Here is a 14,673-nt window from a genome sequence, read left to right on the forward strand (position 1 = left end):
AAGCTCAACACACTCTAAGATAAACAGATCCATATCTAGACATATCAGAATCAAACTCTCAAAAGCCAAGGACAAAGAGAATCTTGAAAGCAGCAAGACAGATATGATTCATCACATATAAGGGATCCTCAGTAAGATTAACAGCTGAATTCTCATCAATGTCAATATTCTGGATGTGATATTTTCTATAGTTTTGCAAGATATTACTATTGGAGGAAACTGGATAAAGTGTACATGGAATCCTTCTGTATTATTTCTTATAACTGCTTGTGAAACTAAAATTATCTCAAAATTAAAAATTTAACATACACACACTTCAAAACAACACTTGGATCTGAGATAAAATCATAAGAGAAGTGTAAAGATATTTATAATTGAGCAATAATGAAAATACTATGTATCAAGACTTGAGAAACATACAAACAAACAACAGTGGTAATTCGAGGTAAACTTAATAGTCTTGAATGCTTATATTAGAAATGAAGAAAGTCTGAAAATTTAAAAAACTAGGCACCCAAACTTTTAGAAAAGTAACAGAATAAAGTGGAAGGAAGCAGATTAAAATGGTTAGAGCAACAATCAAAAAAATGGGGGGCTTTCCTGGTGGCGCAGTGGTTGAGAGTCCGCCTGTCAATGCAGGGGACACGGGTTCGTGCCCCGGTCCGGGAAAATCCCACATGCCGCGGAGTGGCTGGGCCCGTGAGCCATGGCCGCTGAGGCTGTGCGTCCGGAGCCTGTGCTCTGCAACAGGAAAGGCCACAGCAGTGAGAGGCCCGCGTACCGCAAAAAAAAAAAAAAAAAAAAGACTAAGGATGATCAACAAAGCCAAAAGCTAGCTATCTGGGGTAAAAAAATTAATAAAATTGATTGGGGGTGGGGGTAAAGGGGAGAGAAAAGAAGAGAAGAAAAAAATATTAGTAATGCAAAGGGGAACATAACTATAGATGTAGCAGAGATTCAAAAGAAAACATTTTGCAAAACTCAGATGAACAAACCCTAGAAAAAATATTCCAACCTTCCAAGAAACAGTTCATTTCAATCATATACAAACTCTTCCATAAAACTGAAAAAGAGGAAATATTTCCAATTCATACTATGAGATTAATAAAACTTAATTCCCAAAGCTATCAAATTACAGTAATCTCACTTGTGAACCTAGATGCAAATATATTAAAGTATTAGCAAACCAAAGCAGTGATATATAAAAGAGGTAATAAATCATGACAAAGTCAGGCTAATTTCAGAGATACAAGAATGGTTTAATATTAGAGAACCAATTCTTCACATTAACAGTAAAGGAGAAAACCGATTATCATCTTAATAGATGCAGAAAGTGCATTTGATAAAATTCAACACTCATCATGATGAAACAACTTTTAGCAAAGTGAGAATAGAAATGATCTTTCTGAATCTGTTAAAGGGTATCTCACATAACACCGAAAGCAAACATCATTCTTAGTAGGGAAATGTCAGAAGCATTTCCTTATAACTGAGTAACAAGTCAGGGATGTCTATTGCTTCTATCTAACATTGTGCTGAAGGTCAGTAAGGAGGAGAGAGAGCGGGGGTGGGGGGGAAGGAAGGAAGGAAAGAAGGAAGGAAGGAAGGAAGGGAGGAAGGAATGTTTGAAAAGGGAAGATCAAAACTATTATTTACAAATAATATAATTATCTATAGAGAAAACCCTTAAGAACCAACCAAATTATTCGAAATAATACGTTTAGCAAGGTGGCTAAATATAAGATGAACAGGCAACAATAAACTGTATTTCCAATACTAGTAAGTAAAAGAAGAAATATTAAGTTTCTACTTACAGTATAGGCAGTGGTGGCAATGTCCTAGCTAGATTATATTTGATTTCTAGCTTGCTCCTCCAGTCTCCTTTCAATTCTGTCAGCCCCACTTCAACCCTTCCAATAAATTCTGTTTTTTCCTGAGACAGCTAGAATTGGGTTTTATTGCTTGCAAACATGCATCCTGTAATTACACTATTACTTTAATGGGTATTTGAAGTAAAATGTGTGTCTGGGGTCCTCAAAACCACCCCCAAATTCAGTGATTCAATAGGAAGGATCAGGATTCAGCATGCAGCTGTATGTATGGCTACAATTTATTATAGAGAAAGGATACAGAGCAAAATCAGTAAAATCAGCAAAGAGAAAAGGAAGGCACATGGGGTGGAGTCTGGAGGAAACCAGGACCAAGCTTCCAAGAGTCCTCTCTCACACAGGATGCACTTAATTCCCTCAACAATGAGTTGTAACAACACATGTCAAATGTTGTTTACCAGGGAAGCTCATTAGAGACTGTCCAGAGTTTTTACTGGGGGCTGGTTACAAAGGCACCCTCTGCCTGGTGGCATGTACTCCAGAAGGAAAGCAGCTGTCTAGCGTAAACCATATTGTTTGCACAAATAGTTTAAGCACAGTGAACCACTCTTATCAGTGAGGGTGGTGAGAACCTTCCTGAAATCCAGGAAGTTCCCAGATGCCACCCATGTAAGCAGGCATTTCAAAGGACAGCAGTAAGGCCTGCTATGTTAACTCTCTTCTGTATGATGCACACTCTTTCTGCCATACTGAATTGGACAGCTAATTTATTACAGCCACTTTTCAATCCATTCACTTACTTTTGAAATTATATCATTTAATTTTAAGTATATTTCATATCAACGTCTACGAAATTACACAGTTTTTAAAAGTCAGGGTTTCCCTGGTGGTGCAGTTGTTAAGAATCCACCTGCCAATGCAGGGGACACGGGTTTGAGCCCTGGTCCGGGAAGATCCCACATGCCGCAGAGCAACTAAGCCCATGTGTCACAACTACTGAGCCTGTGCTCTAGAGCCCGCGATCCACAAATACTGAGCCCGCGTGCCACAACTACTGAGCCCATGTGCCACAACTACTGAAGCCTGCACGCCTAGAGCCCGTGCTCCGCAACAAGAGAAGCCACCGCAATGAGAAGCCTGCACCGCAACGAAGAGTAGCCCCCACTTGCTGCTACTAGAGAAAGCCCACGTGCAGAAACGAAGACCCAACGCAGCCAAAAATAAATAAATTAAATAAATAATAAATTTTTAAAAAAAGAAATAAAAACTCAAATAATTCTGAGGCTTAAAAATAAAACCAGAGATCTCTGCTTCACCCCAATTCCTGCTCTCCTAATCCATAAGCAACGCTTTCAAACTCTTTTGTAGTTTCTTCCAGTATTTATCTTTCATTTCTAAATAACTCGCAATTACTGTTACTTCTTGATTTTTCAACTTTACACATTATCTATTACCTTTCAACTATAGATAATGAGTAACTTTCTTATATCTCCTACCACTCACCTCATATTCTCAAAAAAGTTTTATAATTTTTAGTTAAATCTCTATTCTGTTTTTCATTATGATTATATAAATGTTTGCAAATGAGTCACAGGCTTATAGAAATTATATTGTGAAATATATAGAAATTATATTTTTTTCACGAGTTGTCTTTCCTGGAATTAATAATAGCCTGTTTAAAATTTTTAATTATCTATATACATATCATTAAATCCATCTCTAAACTATCAGTACTGAAAACCTCCTCTCATACGGTCAAATGTATATGGTAAATTATCCATTCCAGTTGTTTCTGGAGTCCTCCAACTCCAATGGTTGCACCCTAAGCCTGCCACACAACTCTTCCTGGGATTTCCCTTCATCATAACTGGGGATGCCTTTTGCTTCTTTCTTGTATTGGATCCCATTTCATGGACCCCGTGACTTCTATTTTTCTTGATTTTTTTCTCCATCATTTGGTGGAAAATGTCATCCAGTTGCTTCCTGAGAACGAATAGATAAATGAGACCTTGCAAGTTGGAAAATGTCTTTATACTATTCCCACACTTGATACTTAGGCAAGGCATAGACTTGAATATTGAAAACAACATTCTCTCAGCATTTGATGGGGTTATTCTGATGTCTTCTAACTTGGTATCATTCTGATTCGTAATCTTTTCTATGTGACCTGCTTTTTTCTCTCTAGAAGCTTTTAGGATCCTCCCTTTTTCTATCACTAGTGTTCTTAGATTAGATCTTTTTGCATTCATTGTACCAGGGCACTGGTGGAGTCTTTCATTCTGGAAACTCAAGACCTTCATTTCTGGGAAAATTTATCATTTCTCTTTCTAGAATTACTATAGATGGGATGTTGAGTGTCCTGAATTGATCCTCAAGTTCTCTTTTCTCTTCTCTGTACTTTCCTATTTTCCCTCTACTCTCTGGGAGACTTCAACTTCACCTTCCAAATCTTCCATTGTATCTTTTTAAAATCTTTCATACTTTCTTATTTTTAATTTTCAAGAGTTTTTAATCTTTTGACTGCGTATTTTCATTCTCCCTCCTTCCCTCCTTTCCTTCTTTTCTAATATTATCACGTTCCCATTTCATGGATGCTACTCTTTTTTTTTTGGATGCTACTCTTTGAGGCTGAGATTTTTGTTTGTTAAAACTTCTGTGGTTCTCTACATTAACTGTTTCCACTCTGTTCCTTTGTTTTGGGCTATGACGTTCGTGAGACTTTCCTCATATATCTCTTGGTTCTTGACTGTCTACTCAATTTTGAGTGAGGTAATAAAAAGTTGTTTAAAATTGTGTGTGTTGGGGCAAAGGGAGGGGGTATTTTGGTATCTGGTAGGCTTCAATATAAGGCAAAAGGTGGCAAACTGAAATTTTTTTGTTTTTACTGGGGATGTTCCTCCATAAATATTTGTAAATAGGACTTTACTTTCAGAGAGGAATCCTGGAATTCTCTAATATCCTTTAATCCACTGCTTCTCAAATTTTAACATGCAAAACATGCACTGGTGGTGCACTGATTGAGAATTCTCCTGTCAATGCAGGGGACACGGGTTCGATCCCTGGTCCGGGAAGATTCCACATGCCACGGAGCAACTAAGCCCGTGCGCCACCACTACTGAGCCTGCACCTCTAGAGCCTGTGCTCCGCAACAAGAGAAGCCCCCGCTCGCCACAACTAGAGAAAGCTGGCGTGCAGCAACGAAGACCCAACGCAGCCAAAAATAAATAAATAAAATAAATCTATTAAAAAAAAAAGAGTTAATTATTAAAAATAAATAAATAAATCACCTGGGGGAATCTTGTTAAAATGCAGATTTTGGTTTGGCAGGTCTGGAGTGGGGCCTGAGAGTCAGCATTTCTAACCTCCTCCCAGGGCATGCCAATACCACTGGTTCTTGAACAACAATCTGAATAGCAAGATTCTAATATATTTGGCTCCTGGTGTTCTAAAATGTGAGGTTGAGGAGGAGGCTGGGCCACTGAGGATTTTGATATCAAGAAAACATTTTTTTCAATTCCCCACTTGAAAGGATAAGCTGGCTAAAAATATTTTCGTGGGATTTTTTTCTCAGCCCCCTTCTGGACCACCAGATCCCATCAATTTGTACCAGCTTCTCCCTTCCTCTTTATCAGCACTGAGAAGGGAAATGAGGTGGGGATGGAGTGTCTCACCATTCAGTATGTAGAGTTTCATTCTAATTGCTATTTTCAGAATGGCACTTTGTCCCTGCCTTCATTGGTGCCTGCCTGGAATCTCCAAGTCCAGATCTCTTTAGTTCAATTTCTTGAGATGGCAAGTCTCCAAGGAGTAGTGGGGAGATCTGATGGCATCTAACCACCCTTTTAACAGGTTTTTCAGCCAATCTTACTTTCAGGCCTACTCTCCAAGCCACTGCCACCCCCTCACCACCACCCCCTACCCCCCAGCACACACATTTCTTCAGAAGTACCTGCAGTCTCCTACTTCTAAGCCTTTCTAGTGGTCTAATGTGAATCCGCTGATTTTTACCGGCTCTTCTTGCAGACTTTTAACTTTCTCTGATTTGTTCACCCATCTACTTCCATTCTCCAAAATTTTATTGACAGTTCTCAACTGCTGTTGTTTCTTCCCCCCATTCTCTGTTCTTGTGGATTTTATTATCTTGCAGGGTTTTTTTTTTTTAATCCTTTATTAACATATTAAGTAAAGTTTGGGGAACAAGTGCATGTGCTCAATCCACACATTTTAACCATCTATCGTTAAACTTTCCCAAAAATGTCCCTCTCATTGTACACTGTTCATTCTACCGTTTAGACTGTAGATTGAATTTATATCTGCCATCATCTTATTGCTTATTTTTCTTCTTATTGCTTATTTGTGTTCCTTTTTCTTTGTCTTCTTTTTGATGGGTTGAATATTTATTATTTCTTTTTTCCTCTCTACTAGTTTGTGAGTTATATACTCTTTTTTTCATTCTTTTAATGATTAGTCTAAAAATTACAACAGGTATTCTTTTTTTAATCAACTTAATTGTGGTACAATTTATGTAAAATACATGACGGCTATCCCAGTATTTCGATAACTTCTGACAAATGTTTCTCTACCACCACAATCAACTTATGGAATGTTTCCATCACTCCCAAAAGTTCCCACATGCCCCTTTATAGTCAGTACTCTCCTCTACCTCCAGGCAGCCACCAATCTGCTTTCTGTTACTATAGATTAGTTTGCATTTTCAAGAATTTCAAATAAATGGAATCATACATTACAACAGGTATTCCTGACTAATCAAAGGCAAATATTAATTCTTGAGTTTTACCCTTTTCCCAGACAATGCAAGGACCTTAAAACACTTTAATCCTGGAATTGTCTAATATCCTCTAATCCACTGCTTCTCAACTTTAATATGCACATTGTATTAGTCAGGGTTCTGCAGAGAAACAGAATAAATAGATATTATAGGAATTGGTTCAAGCAATTATGGAGGCCAAGAAGTCCCATGATCTGTCATCTGCAAGCTGGAGAACCAGGATGGCTGCTGGTATAACTTAGCCAAGTCCAAAGGCGTGGGAGCCAGGACCAAGGGCAGGAGAAGGTAACGTCCCAGCTCAACCAGAGAGCAAATTCAACCTTCCTCTACCTTTTTGTCCTAGTCAGGCCCTCAACAGATTGGATGATGCCCATCCGCACTATTAGGGGTTATCTTCTTTACTCAGTCTGCCGATTAAAATGCTAATCTCTTCCAGAAACACCTTCACAGACACTCAGTAATAATGTTTTACCAGCTATCCCTTAGCCTGGTCAACTTCACACATAAAATTAACCATCACACATATGAATCACCTAGGGGGATTTTGTTAAAATGCAGGTTCTGGTTTGGTAGATGCTATTATTATTATTTTTTAGGTGCTATTATTTTTGTTCATTTTCTCTCTTTAGTAAAATTATACCAAGTAGGTGGCTACTTGCAGGGTCAGTTCTTTTGTTAAATATGGAAATAACATATTTTATGGTGTCCTGACTTCACGCATGATTAAAAGTTTAGGACTTAACAGAAATGCTAACTAAAGGTTGAAATGAAAGGACATTAAATCAGGTTGAACAATTTACACTTGCCACATGCTATTTACTTTTAGGTTTGTGGTTTAACATTTCACTAAGAATATGGTAAAATGTTCTAGCCAGAATTCAAGTCCAAAGAGGATAATGTAAGCCATACTAGGTGGATAATTTAAAACATACTGTACCATACTCTCTTGCCTGACTGGATCTTCAAGCATGAATTATTCAAGCCATTTCCTTGTTCTAAAAATCATGAGGAACTACCACCCCTTCACATCCAGTTCCCTATAAAACAGACTCCATGCTCGGACTTTATCTTTCCAGTCTTTTCTCTCACATCTCCCATTTTTGGTCAAACGGGATAACCCACTGTCCCCTGAATCAATATTATGGTGTCCCACCTTTCTCTGCTCATGGTGCTCAGCCTGGACCACACTCCCCCATCCTCCCAGTTAACACTCAACCCAAGCTTTAAGGTGGAGCTCAATTGGCACCTTCTTCATGGAGCCTTCCCCACTTCTCTTTCATTTCTAACTCTCATGCCACTCTGCTTGCATCTCTCTTGAGGTGCTTATACGCCATTGCATGTTCTGGTTACTAATATACTTGCTTTATTTCTGTGATTAGATTTTAAGTGACTTCAAGTGTGACAGCATAGCCTTTTCACCTTTGTGGTCTTCACAGGCATAAAATACCTTACCTGCAGCTCACAGATAATTATTGAATGAATATGTATTTTAGTGTGACTAAAAGGGGCTCCAGAGAACTTGGGCTGACTTATCATTTCCTCAATCCTCAGGCCCTCAGACCCAAAAGGAGCTCCAGAGTAACCCTTTGCCACCTCTTAATTTGCAATGACCATACTAGCATGGTCAAAACCTCCTAAGTTTGAGCTTAGATTCATCTTTGATTTTCTCTTTTGTTCCTATGTCCAATCACTCATAAAACTGTTGATCTGTCTTCTGATTTGACCCTTCCTTTCCTTTTTCTCTACAGTCTCTTCCACCATTCTGGTTAATGTCCTTTTATTTTCACAACAAATACTATAAATTCTTCCTGGTTTACCTAATACTGTTCCTGCTCTAGTTTATCCTATGCATAATGGGGACCATAATAATAATTTCACAGAGCTACAAATTGATAAATGAGATATAGCATGCATATTGGACCTACTTTGTACAAGTGCCCACTATATCTTTGGAGAATCATCTCCTGCCCGTGTCCTCTGGTTCTGGTAGTGAAAAATGACCACACCTCATTAGAGTATCATGTCTTTCTGGCCACAGCTATTAGTTCGGGATGGCTGAGAGACTGCAAGAAACTATGTCCTGATGACGTAATCTGAATCTCTTGACTTGACCTTACCTAAAACCAGATGCACCCCTGGACCTTCTGGTTATGAGAATCAACAGATTTCCTTTATTAATTAAACTAGTTTGTTTTCTAAGTGCAACAAAGATTTTTAATAAATATGGTAGGTAAAGCACTGAGCACAGTACCTTGTAAATAAGTATTAGGTATTATTTTTATTATCCCTATACCCTTGCCATATCCAATTCAACTTTTTCTTTCTTAACAACTTCCCATACAGACCAGCTAGGGTAATTTCCTTATTATTCCCTGCATGTTTTCCCTTTGCCTGGGCTGCCCTGTCACCAACCTAATAATGTCATTCCACACTCTTTTCGCCAATTCACATCCATCACTATTTAGAACCAGGCTAAAAGAAGTCTCCTATCCTCCATTTGAATAGCGGTGGCTCTACACTGTTTACTGCCTTATCTGATTTCTCCTACATGTATTTTCTAGTTATTTCTAGCTTGCTTCTTGATTGTACACTACTCAAGGCAAAGAAAAATATATTCTACATTTACATATGATCACTGTGCCCTACGTTGAGATTTTGTCATTATTTTCCAAAGCAACTTGAACAGTGTTGGACACACAGATGTTCGATAAATGTGTTACAGGAATAAATGAATGCAATTAAATTTAGAGGGTGTGGTATTCGATTTAAAGCCTGTTGTTAGCATAAATTTCTTCCTTTTTCTAAGTAAACTATATTCTTACAGCATTTTCATTACAGCATAAAAATATCACAATGATTTCAAACTCCCATATTCTTCCTATGTATGGTTTAGAATTCTTTTATCCAAAGTCTAAGGAAGGAATATTCTACTAAAAATAATTCAACAGGGCTTCCCTGGTGGCTCAGTGGTTGAGAGTCTGCCTGCCGATGCAGGGGACATGGGTTCGTGCCCCGGGGTCCGGGAAGATCCCACATGCCGCCGAGCGGCTGGGCCCGTGAGCCATGGCTGCTGAGCCTGCATGTCCGGAGCCTGTGCTCTGCAACAGGAGAGACCACAGCAGTGAGAGGCCTGCGTACAGCAGGGAAAAAAAAAAAAATTCAACAATTACTCGAAGTCTATTTCCTTTTCATTACACATATTTTTATTAATCCAGTGGGTATTGCATCTGACCCTTCAGAGGTTTCTTGCTTTGGTAAACTAATGATAACAGTAAATTGTTGACAAAGATATCCTGAGATGCTGAAAAAAAAATTGAGGGGGAAACTTTTTGTACTCATGTTTCCTTTTCTGGGTTTAAGTAGTAAAATAGTCTCCTACTCCAAATTAAGTTAGTGTCTACTTAGAAATGGAGGATTTTAAAAACTACTATTGGGAATCAAAGGTCTGTGCCTCTGTCTGTTGAACTGAATTGCTGTATGGTTTAATGGAAAGGCCAAGGGCTGGTGAATTTAAACTATTTAAAATAGCTAAAGATTAAAGAGAATTAAATTTAGTGCCTCTGGGATTTTTGATACATGTTCCAAATTTGTTTTTTAAAAAATAAATACATTTATTTACTTTTGGCTGCGTTGGGTCTTCGTTGCTGTGCACGGGCCTTCCCTAGTTGCGGCGCATGGGCCTTCCCTAGTTGCGACGAGCTGGGGCTACTCTGTTGTGGTGCATGAGCTTCTCGTTGCGGTGGCTTCTCTTGTGGCAGAGCACGGGCTCTAGGCGCACAGGCTTCAGCAGTTGTAGCACGTGGGCTCAGTAGTTGTGGCTCGTGGGCTCTGGAGCGCATGCTCAGTAGTTGTGGTGCACGAGCTTAGCTGCTCCGCGGCATGTGGGATCTTCCTGGACCAGGGCTTGAACGTGTGTCCCCTGCATTGGTAGGCAGATTCTCAACCACTGCACCACCAGGGAAGCCCTCAAATTTGTTTTTAATGACATAATTGTCCCATGTTACATTTAAGATTACATCATAGTGAACTGGCTATGTGTGCAGTTATACAAACAGAAACCAATTCCAAATATCAAAAATAGAAGCGAGGACAACTGTAAAGTTACCATTAAGAAAGTGGAAGTTGAAAATGGAAGAAAAACATTTAGGCTGAATAAGGTCTTCTATGAAAGCTCTGAATAGAAAAACCTGGAAATCATATGTATCAGGTTAACAATGCATTTTCAACAGCATTTAAATAATTATTTTACTTACTGTTACAAATGGAAACCAATACCTTTCCTCAAAGTATTTATTCTTTAACTTTAGTGGAAAAAGCTCCCAATCACACAAATGGGAATTGTACTAAATAAATTTTGAGAACATCCCTCAAGAAATAAGTTACTAGTTATATGTAGAAATGGTTATATTTCACATTTTAAAGAACAAGAACTGAAATTCAGTGTTCTTGTTTCTGTTAGTCTTCCTTTTTTTTTTTTCTTTAACTAAAAGTAATTGTAATATTCTCTTGCCTCTGGGGCTTTCCCTTCCACAATTAATCATCTTTTCTTCTACACCTTCCCTCCAAATGATTACTCTCCCTAGCCTTTTGACGTTAATTCATACTATTTCACCTTCACAGCTTTCAAAACAATGCCCTGTCCTTGCTTAGCTTCACAAGCCAGTCCTTTTCTCTTAAAAAAAAAATTGGTTAATGAAGTATTTTTGCTATCATTTTGCCAGAAGGTGCTACCATGTAATCAGGAAAACATCTTTGTCATACAAATTAGCTTCCTTACTTTTATCAAACTTTCAAATCCAAAACACAATATGTTTAAATTCCTTAGGATAATGAACATCTATACTTCAAAAGTAGCAGTTCGTTAAGTTTAAGCATTTGGAAGACTTGGATCCTAAGCCTTTATCCTTCATCCTCTGACTCTACAATCTCTGTCATTAATGATCAGAACCAAGCAAGAAATTGTGAGTCTTACCAAGCTACACCACCAGCGCGGGGAGAGGAAACGCTTTCAAAACATGTCATTCATGTTCACATTTAAAGGCAGTCTATCCATACATCCTTTATAAACATCGTTAAATACTGGTGCTTAAGACTTCAGTCATATGAGGTAAGCTTTCCAATTTATAGGCAAAAGAGGGGTGACAAAGGAGCCCTTTTCTCTTCTTAAATTTATTTACCAAAGCAAAAGCCAGGCTGATTATATCTGAAAGTCTGAAGTTGCCATTTGTCAAACATCTATTATAAAGCGGCTTTTGCATTAAATTAACCAACTCCTAGCCAAATAAGGTTTAAGGAGACAGTGTTTCCCATGTCTATGGTGACAAGCGAGTTACCAGACGTCCTTAAGTAGACCGTCAAACTTTTATGTTTACTCTTTTATGTTTACTCTTTTTAAACACAGAAGGGAGAGGATGGCACACAACGAAAAGTCAAGTCTGTTTCTTAAGAAAGATGTCTCGTGGGGAATGAGGCTCACCTTTACACAACAGAGGCAGGTCTTCCCCGGCTGTCCTCACTGGGGAAGAGTATGGACATCGATAGACCTTTGTCCTCCGGACTGGAGCACGGGGGGAAGGGGGCGACTTTCTGGGAGTACTGCAGGCACCTGCACCCCAAGAAACTACAGAACGGTTTTGTCTTCAATGACTGCTCTTGACTTAGCCTTTGGAGGGACCTTCTAGCTCAGGGAGGGGGGTTGTTGCTCCAAACCTTAGCCACCTCCCCCGCAGGGCTGGGGGAGGGGATAAATAACCACTCTAAGGAGTTATGGACCCCGTCTTTCCCAGCTGGACCATAACGCCCCCCAGCTCTCTAGTCGGACTCTCCCCGTGGCGAGGCAGGTCGGCGTGAGCCGGGGCCGCGGCGAGCGCAGATCCCGCCTTTGCTCCGCGCCCCTGCCGTGTCCGCACCGCCACCGTGAGGCCGAGCAGGGGACGGTGCCCTGTGGCGGCAGCGGCTCCGCGCTCCTCTCCGCGCCGCCCCGGCCGCCGCCGCGCCGGGCACGGGCGGGGGGATTTTTTTCTTGTTTCCCCTCTCTTTCGCGCTCTCGCTCCTGTTCAGCGGGAGAGCCCGCGGAGCCAGAGAGGGAGCGAGGGAAGGGGTGGAGGTGGCGGGGGGAGGGGGGGAGGCCGGAGGGGCGGATCCTGCCTGGGGGCTGATCCCTCCCTCCCCTCGGCCGGGCTCCGTGGCGGCAGCGGCGGCGGCGGCGGCGGTTCCATTCCCCCTCCTCCCCCGGGAGCGGCGGCGGCCGGGCCGGGGCCCCAGCGCGGGCCGGGAGGGGGCACGGCGGTGGCCACGGAGGTCAGCGCGGGAGGAGGCCACGCTCCGCTCCCCGGGCCGCGCCGACCTGCTTGGCGGCCGGCCCGCCCGCGCCCAGGAGCCCCGAACGGTGGGGACGGGCCGGCTGCTGAGGTAATGGGGGCGGCAGCGGGGCCGGACGGAACGGGGGCGGGAGCAGCGGGGCCTACGGGGACCAGGGACTGCACGGGATGGGGGAGGGAAGCGAGGGGCTTCCCGAGCGGGGCGGGGGCGGCGCGAAAGCTCTTTCCTGGAGCCAGGGTGGCAGCGGAGAAGGAAAAGGCGGGTGAGGGGGGGAGCTGAAAAGCGAGGACCCCCTCCCGCAGCCGCCATCTTGTTTCCCCCCCTGGCCCTGGAAGCCGAGCCGCCGAGCCCCGCCCCCGCCACGCTCTCCAATTGGTCAGGTCAGAGGAGAGTTCCACCCCCTGAGCGTCCCTTGGCCCCCGGTTCCTCCAGACGGGCAGGTGAGGCGGCCAATGGGCGCTTGCCTCTGTGACCCGCTTGTTCGCAGGCGCTAGCTTTCTCTGTCTGAGGGTCGGACTCCGCGTCTGTCTCAGGCACGCTCGCTCCCTCCCCTCTGGTGAGGAGATGTTATTTCCCTCCTTTCCTCTCCGAAGGGTCAGGATTCTTCTGGAAGAGGTGCCCCTTTAAAGGGGCGGGAGTCTTGGCTGGGGTCCTTATTTGTCTCATGAGTATCTCGTGTGGGGTGCAGGGGAAACAGTTTAATTGCAGAAACTCCTTATTCTTCGCGGACCTGGGTGGGGTGGGCGAGTGGGGGCTCAGGGGATGCCGGGTAGACCTCTGGGGGTGTTGGAGTTATTTGGAGCTGTGTATGTGGGAAGGGCTGTGTGGGATGAGAAACTCCCGCCAAAAAACTAGACTGTAAGCTCCTTGAGGGCGAAACTCATTTCGTTTTTCCTCAGCAGCAGCCCTTCCCCCTCTGGAGTTGGCCCCCCAGTGTCTAGAGGCTTGGGTAGGACAACAGAGGCCTCTGTAGATACTTGCTGCTTGATTGAGAGATACTCTAGGAGGTAGTGGGTAGGGAGGAGGAATATATCGTGGCTTTGACAAAGGAGGAGCTACATCCCCTTTCTGAAGCATTTCAAGTTACTATTGAGATAGATTTTCACACCTCTGCAAGGGTCTGCATGCCCTTGACAGGGTGGGGATAATAAAGCAGGTCTGTTGGCCCGGGCCGCCCCCAGGGAGTTGGCATTTGTCAGGCATGTAGTGGCCAAGGGTCTCTGGAACCTGGACAGAATTTCTGCAAATGATTCTCTTTCCTTCGGTTCCAAATAGGGTTTGTGCCTGCCTGGCACTGTGCCTCAGCCAAGTTGTTTTTTGTTTGTTTCTTTCAGTCAGACTTTGGGATTGGAAGGCTTTTAAAATAAGGATGTTAAGAATACCTTACTACCAAATAGCAACCCTTAAGAAATAAATTTTATTAATTTCATTTTACTGATGGAGTGTGCGGGCACAGAACGTTTCAGTGACTTTCTCTGGGTCACACAGGGCCAAGATTAGTACCTGGATTGCCTCAGAGCCTCTTTTTGTACCAGACCGTGGCATCTCTGTGGTGTTCTTATGTCCTAGTGAGATGGCTTGAGCAGATCAGAAGATCTGGGTTTGAATTGTAGCTCTGTCACTTACCAGCTTTAGGGGGAGTGACACCTTTCTGAGCTTCTGTGTCTTCATCTGTAAAATGGAGATGAGGATATCTATTCTCCCTTCCAAGGTAGTTGTGAAAAATATTAAAAG

At 42.3% G+C, this 14,673-nt stretch overlaps 1 protein-coding gene and 1 long non-coding RNA gene across 9 annotated transcripts in view; one reads left to right on the forward strand and one right to left on the reverse strand.

The window, feature by feature from the left end:
* LOC113630865 (uncharacterized) overlaps positions 1-12,743 on the reverse strand; it is a 38,536-nt gene extending 25,793 nt beyond the window's left edge. Inside the window, exon 1 of one of the 2 annotated variants that reach the window (XR_003437120.1) lies at positions 12,095-12,743. This is a non-coding gene — a long non-coding RNA (uncharacterized LOC113630865). The remainder of the gene's footprint in view (positions 1-12,094) is intronic. The other variant, XR_003437119.1, reaches the window with a different exon arrangement.
* Positions 12,744-12,804: 61 nt separating this feature from the next.
* BRPF3 (bromodomain and PHD finger containing 3) overlaps positions 12,805-14,673 on the forward strand; it is a 36,286-nt gene continuing 34,417 nt past the window's right edge. For all 7 annotated transcript variants that reach the window (XR_003437112.1, XR_003437113.1, XM_027126731.1 and 4 more), the window contains exon 1: positions 12,805-13,029. The gene's annotated coding sequence lies outside the window, so the exon portion shown is untranslated. The remainder of the gene's footprint in view (positions 13,030-14,673) is intronic.

This window comes from Aethalodelphis obliquidens, unplaced genomic scaffold (genome assembly GCF_003676395.1).
Source record: "Aethalodelphis obliquidens isolate GAN/ISIS:26980383/991018 unplaced genomic scaffold, ASM367639v1 scaffold31, whole genome shotgun sequence".
NCBI classification, from domain to species: domain Eukaryota; kingdom Metazoa; phylum Chordata; class Mammalia; order Artiodactyla; family Delphinidae; genus Aethalodelphis; species Aethalodelphis obliquidens.